This window comes from Mus pahari, chromosome 1 (assembly GCF_900095145.1).
Source record: "Mus pahari chromosome 1, PAHARI_EIJ_v1.1, whole genome shotgun sequence".
Lineage (NCBI taxonomy): Eukaryota > Metazoa > Chordata > Mammalia > Rodentia > Muridae > Mus > Mus pahari.
Genome location: NC_034590.1, coordinates 845,598 through 851,460, shown reverse-complemented (window position 1 = coordinate 851,460; position 5,863 = coordinate 845,598). Strand labels below are relative to the sequence as shown.

Sequence of the window (5,863 nt, the reverse complement as noted above, 5' to 3'; positions counted from 1 at the left end):
CTTGTCCCTGATTTTAGTGGAATTGTTTAGAATTCCTCTCCATTTAATTTGATGTTGGTTATTGGCTTGCTGTATATAGTTTTTATTATATTTAGGTGTTTGCGCTGCATCCCAGTTCTCTCTAAGACTTCCAACATAAAGGATGTTGGATTTTGTCAAAGGCTTTTTCAGCATCTAATGAGATGATCATATAATTTTCTTTTCTTTCAGTTTGTTATATGGAATACTACTTTGATACTTTTTCATATATTGAACCATCCCTGCATCTCTGGGATGAAGCCTACTTGAACATTGTGGACGATACTTTTGATGTGTTCTTGGATTTGGTTTGTGAGTATTTTATTGAGTATTCTTGAATCAGTGTTCATAAGAGAAATTGTTCTGAGGTTCTCTAATTTTGTTGAGTCTTTGCATGACTAAGATATCAGAGTAACTATGGACTCATAGAATGAGTTTGGCAATATTACTTCTGTTTCTATTTTGTGGAACAGATTTAGGAGTATTGGTATTAGCTCTTATTTGAATGCCTGACAGAGTTCTGCACTAACAGCATCTGGCTTTGAGTTTTTCCTTGGTTGGGAGACTTTTAATGACTGCTTCTATTTCCTTAGAGGTTATAGGAATAACATCTAAATAGTAAATAGGTTACCTGATCTTGACTTAACTTTGAGAAGGGGTGTCTGTCTAGAAAATTATCCATCTCATTTAGACTTTCCAGTTTTGGGTAGTGCAAGCTTAGGAAGTAAGACCTAATGATTCTTTGAAGTTCTTCATTGTCTGTTGTTATGTCTCCCTTTTCATTTCTGGTTTCTTTTAGTTAGTTAGGCTAAGGGTTTGTCTATCTTGTTGATTTTCTCAAAGAACCAGCTCTTGGTTTCATTGATTCTTTATATCATTTTTTTATCTAATTGGTTGATTTTAACTGTGAGTTTGATTATTTCTTGCAATCTACTCATCTTGTGTTTGTTTGCTTTTTTTCCCTAGAGTATTCAGATGTACCTTTAAACTGCTGGTATGAGAATTTTCTAATTTCTTTTTGAAGGTGCTTGATGCTATGAATTTTCCTCTTTCATTGCTTTAATTATGTCCCATAAATTTGGATATGTTGTGTTTTTATTTTCATTGAACTATAGAAAATCTTTCATTTCTTTCTGTATTTCGTCCCTTACCCAGTGATCATTGAGTAGAGAGTTGTTCATATACCATGAGTTTATAGGCTTTCTGTTGTTTCTGTTGTTGTTGAAGTCCAGCTCCATGGTGGTTTGATAAGATACAAAGAGTTATTTTAATTTTCTACTATCTGTTGAAGCTTTCTATGTGACTGAAAATATGGTCAATTTTGGAGAAGGTTCTATTAGCTGCTGAGAAGATATATTCTTTTGTGTTTGGGTGAAACATTCTATAGATGTCTGTTAGGTTTGTTTGATTCATAACATCAGTTAGTTTCATTATTTCTCTGTTTAATTTTTTTGTCTGGATGACTGGTCAATTGATGAGAGTGGGTGCTGAAGTCTCCCACTATTAATGTAAGGGGATCGATGTGTGATTTAAGCTTTAGCAATGCTTCTTTTACAAATATTCATGCCCTTGCCTTTGGGTAGAGATGTTCAGAACTGAGAGATCATCTTGTGGATTTTTCCTTTGATGATCTCTTTTAATTTTGGTTGAAAGTCTATTTTATTAGATATTAGAATGGCTACTCCATCTCACTTCTTGGGTCCATTTGCTTGGAAAACTTTTTTCCAACCCTTTACTCCGAGGTATCGTTTATCTTTGTTGCAGAGGTGTGTTTCTTGTATACAGCACAATAATGGATCCTGATTTATAATCCATCCCATCAGCCAGTGTGTTTTATTGGGGAATTGTATCCATCGATGTTGAGAGATATTAATGACCAATAATTGCTCATTCATGTTATTATAATGGTGGGGTGGGGTGGGGGTGTGTGTGTGTATGTGTGTGCTTTCCTTGTTATGTTTTTGCCACATGGAATTACTTATTTCCTCAGTTTTCTTGGGTGTAATTAATCTCCCTTAGTTGGAGGTTTTTTACAGTATTTACTGTAGGGCTGGATTTGTGGATACATATTAAGTTGGTTTTGTCTTAGAATACCCTGTTTTCCCATGTATTGTGATTGAGAGTTTTCCTAAGTATTGTAATCTAGGTTGTCCTTTGTGGTTTTGCTTTTCAAGTGAGTCTTTGTTGTGAAGTCGGGTGTAATTTTGATAGAGTTGCCTTTGTTCCGTTTGTATTTTCTTTATTGGTTCTGTTTCCATTTTCAGGTATTGAACAATTTTATTTCCTTCACAGGTTTAATTGTATTTTTGGTATTTCTTTAAGGGGCTATTTGTTTCTTCTTTAAACACCTCTTCCTGTTTGACTGTATTTTCCTTCATTTATTTATTTAAGGGATTTATTCATTTTCTCTTTAAATGCCTCTATCATCTTTATAAGATTGGATTTAAGATCATTTTCTTGTGTTTTGGATGTGTTAGGATATCCATCCAGGGCTTGCTGTAGTAGGATATAAAGGTGTCATATTGACTTGGTTTTTGTTGATTATATTCTTATNCTGGACTTTAGTCATCTGGACGTTTCTGATGTAGCAGGTGTTGGGAAGGTTGCCTAACCTTGATGTTCCTGGTGCAGTAGACTTCTGGTGGATAGCCTTGGCTGAACAATGGAAGTCAGAGGGCAGTACAAGTCTCCTAGCAGCTGGATGTGCCCCTGGAGACATGGCAGGTAGGGGTCTGAGGTAGGGAGGGTAAAGCAGGGGGGGCAGGACAATGGAGCTCCTTGGGAAGGGAGAACAACATGCTGGTCTTGGCAGGTGGGCATGTCCCAGAGGACTGGGCAGACAGGGGAATGGGTGCAGAGAAGGCANCTAACCTGTGTGCTTCCAGATCTGTTGGGCATTGAGCTATACACAGACAGTCTGGTCTCCAGTCCAGGTCAGGTGTGGAACCCAGGGACCTGGTGGTGATAATTCTCCTACATGGGACAGAAGGAGTTCTCTCATATCTCTTGGACTCAAGGATCTTGTCGAAGTTACTGCTCCCCACAGTGCCCANAGGAGAAGTGTGTGGCTAGTCATCACATAGGCAATGTCCCAAGCGTCTGACCTTCAGGCTAAACTGCTCCCCAGTTACCTAGCAACAGTAAAGATAACAGTACACCATATGAGGGGCTGCTTGCCCCCACCTCACTCTCTTACTCCCCTCATTCTCCTCACTCCACTCCTCTCTCGTCTCATCTCCTCTCGTCTCCTCTCCTCTCCTCTTCTTTCCTCTCCTCTCCTCCTCCCTCTCCCTCTTAGTCTCTAGCCTTTCTTCTCTCTCTCTTCCCCGTTCTCTCCTCTTGGCTATGGCCGGTCTCTTTCTCATTCCACCTTCTCTCCTTTCTCCCTGCCTTTCTACAATAAACCTCTAAAACCATAGACTGTCTCTGTTCATCAAGGCCCACTGAGCTTACTCTCACCTGTGTGGGAACCTCTCTCACGCTGCCCTCTCTCCCATAACCCCGGAGTTACAGGGTGCTGCCCTGGGCCCCTGGTATTTGGGGCTGCCCCTTGTCCACCGCCTGTCGAGTGGGTCAGTGGCTTAGAAGCCCACCCAGGGCCGAGTGCAAAGTGCCTGGCAGCCCTCCCTTGTCTGGCTGACCAGAGCATAGGAGGAACTTTGGCCGGGCACGGTCTATCCTCCCTCCCTCTCCTTCCCCCAACACACCCATTAATTCCCACACAGATCTTTAGTTCTGCTGAAGGTGCATGGAGAGGTGACAGATGAGGAGAGTATCTTGGTGTGTTGCTGGCTATGGGAACTCAAATTAAGGATGTCAAGATGATTCATGTGGGTGGGCTAGAGGGTGATACAAAACCCAAGTAGAATGAAAGAAAATAAAAACTTATGAGTTAGGGGGTGGCAGCAAAGGATGAGTTTGAGTTTTAGATTTTGTTTGATTTGGTTTGGTTAGTTTTAGTTGATATAAGCAAGAACAGGAATTGTTCCTGTTGTTACTGGTCCAGGAATTGNTATATAAAGGCAATGGGAACCAGGCTTCTCTGACNTAGCAAAAAATTACACACAGAAAGGGAANAGTTGTGAACGAGGCTTGTGATGTCAGATTAAAGCTAAATGTGACAGCATGGATCATGGCTTTTCTATATGACTAGATGAGAATGGAGCAGTGGCCAGTCCACAGGACAGCAACTCTTGTCTTTAGTTCACAGGGCTCTGGATTCTAAGACTGCACCGTCTCCTGCTTGCTGCTTCCTTGTTCAGCAGGTGTTGCAATGCTGAACAACCCCACTGAGTACTACCATACTGAGTACATGCCCACCAAGGAGTCTCAGGAACTCTGCAGCATTGCTGTTGTCCAGATGAATTAACCCACAAGGAAGAGCAGCAGGCATCAAAATGAGGAGAAGCACTTAGGTGTAAGGTTTTGGATATTAGACAAGATTCAGACCCTTGTAAGTCCTCTAATGTAACTTTAATTTTTTTCAAAACTTATATTTGGGGTTTGTTTGTTTGTTTGGTTGGTTGGTTGGTGGGTTTTTGGAGACAGGGTTTCTCTGAATGGCCCTGGCTGTCCTGGAACTCACTCTGTAGACCAGGCTGGCATCAAACTCAGAAATCTGCCTGCCTCTGCCTCCTGAGTGCTAGGATTAAAGGCATGTGCCACCATGCCCGGCTCAAACCTTATTTTTAAGGATGGGTTTTAAATGCTTTAACCTTCCTTTTAGCCCACCACCCACCAGAAGTAGTGGAAAAGAAAGGATACGGGGAAGTGTTCAGAAAGGTTCTTTGGACAAATCCCATCTGTGTTATCTGGAAGTTGGCAGCTCAGTTCACAGGTTAGCAGCCGCAGCTTGATCCACTCAAACACTTTGGGGATCTATCAGTAGTCTGGTTCAGTTGAGTCAGGATGACAAACANGAATCAACAGTGATGGAACTACCTAGCAGAACAGTCAGGCAGGGGGTATTTGGAACCAGCAGGGACATCTGGAGTAGCTCTCAGNTCTGCCTCACAGCAAAGTGAAGATCAGCAAAACCACAAGACCAATAAGCGTTGCACATCTAGCTCAATAAGCAAGCCTAGCTCAGTCTCCTTCAATGTCCATCCAGTCCTTATACTCCCTTCAAACANCACTTGTCCTCCATGGGTCCTGTCTCTGCTTGGTTATTGCTTCAGCATGTGTCTGTCTCAGCTGACATCACTCTGCCAATCAGCCTGAATCTGAGGAAGCCACAAGAAACTTCAGCACACTACCAGAAGTTTTTGGGTGTGTTTCTCTCTATGAAGTCCTGACAAATGGAGCTCAACTATGCAATGTAAGGCGGGCCAANACATGGATGTGTTAGGGTAGAATCCTTCATCACGTGTCCTTTCCCGTGCTTGCTTTAGCAGAATATCCTTTCTCCTGTGTCTGATTCAATGAAACGGCCCTTCATGAGTCTGCCTTAGTCTCTTCACCCGTGTCCACTTTGATCCATGACCCGTTCCTTCACGTGTTTACCCCAACAGAGCACCCTCCAACACAACTTTCCAAAGAACCTTTAGGTGTCCACTTCACTCTAATGTTAATTTGGGATGTCGAGTCACAGTGCGTTTTGTCAGTCAATGGGCTGACAGTCTGATCAGTGCCTGTCCCTATGTAGTANGGGCACCAAGGGACTAAGCGTAGTCAGCAGTCCCGCTGATTACTGGCTGCAAATGAGTATTTAGGTAGTGGGAGAACGTCTCCAAGAGTGGGAAAGGGGGAAGAGGATCCCTCAAGCTTCCTCAAACGTGGCAGGCAGGGCTCTGGATGCAGGTGTGTTAGGTGAAGTAGTTACCCTAGAGGAGATAGTGGGTCGGTG

At 42.4% G+C, this 5,863-nt stretch overlaps 2 protein-coding genes across 2 annotated transcripts in view; both read right to left on the bottom strand.

Moving 5' to 3' along the window:
- Nucleotides 1-5,863, bottom strand: part of LOC110318939 (zinc finger protein 60-like) — a 246,128-nt gene that overhangs the window by 46,058 nt on the left and 194,207 nt on the right. The gene's annotated exons all lie outside the window — the stretch shown is intronic.
- LOC110329926 (zinc finger protein 59) overlaps nt 1-5,863 on the bottom strand; it is a 197,162-nt gene that overhangs the window by 24,696 nt on the left and 166,603 nt on the right. The window lies entirely within an intron of this gene.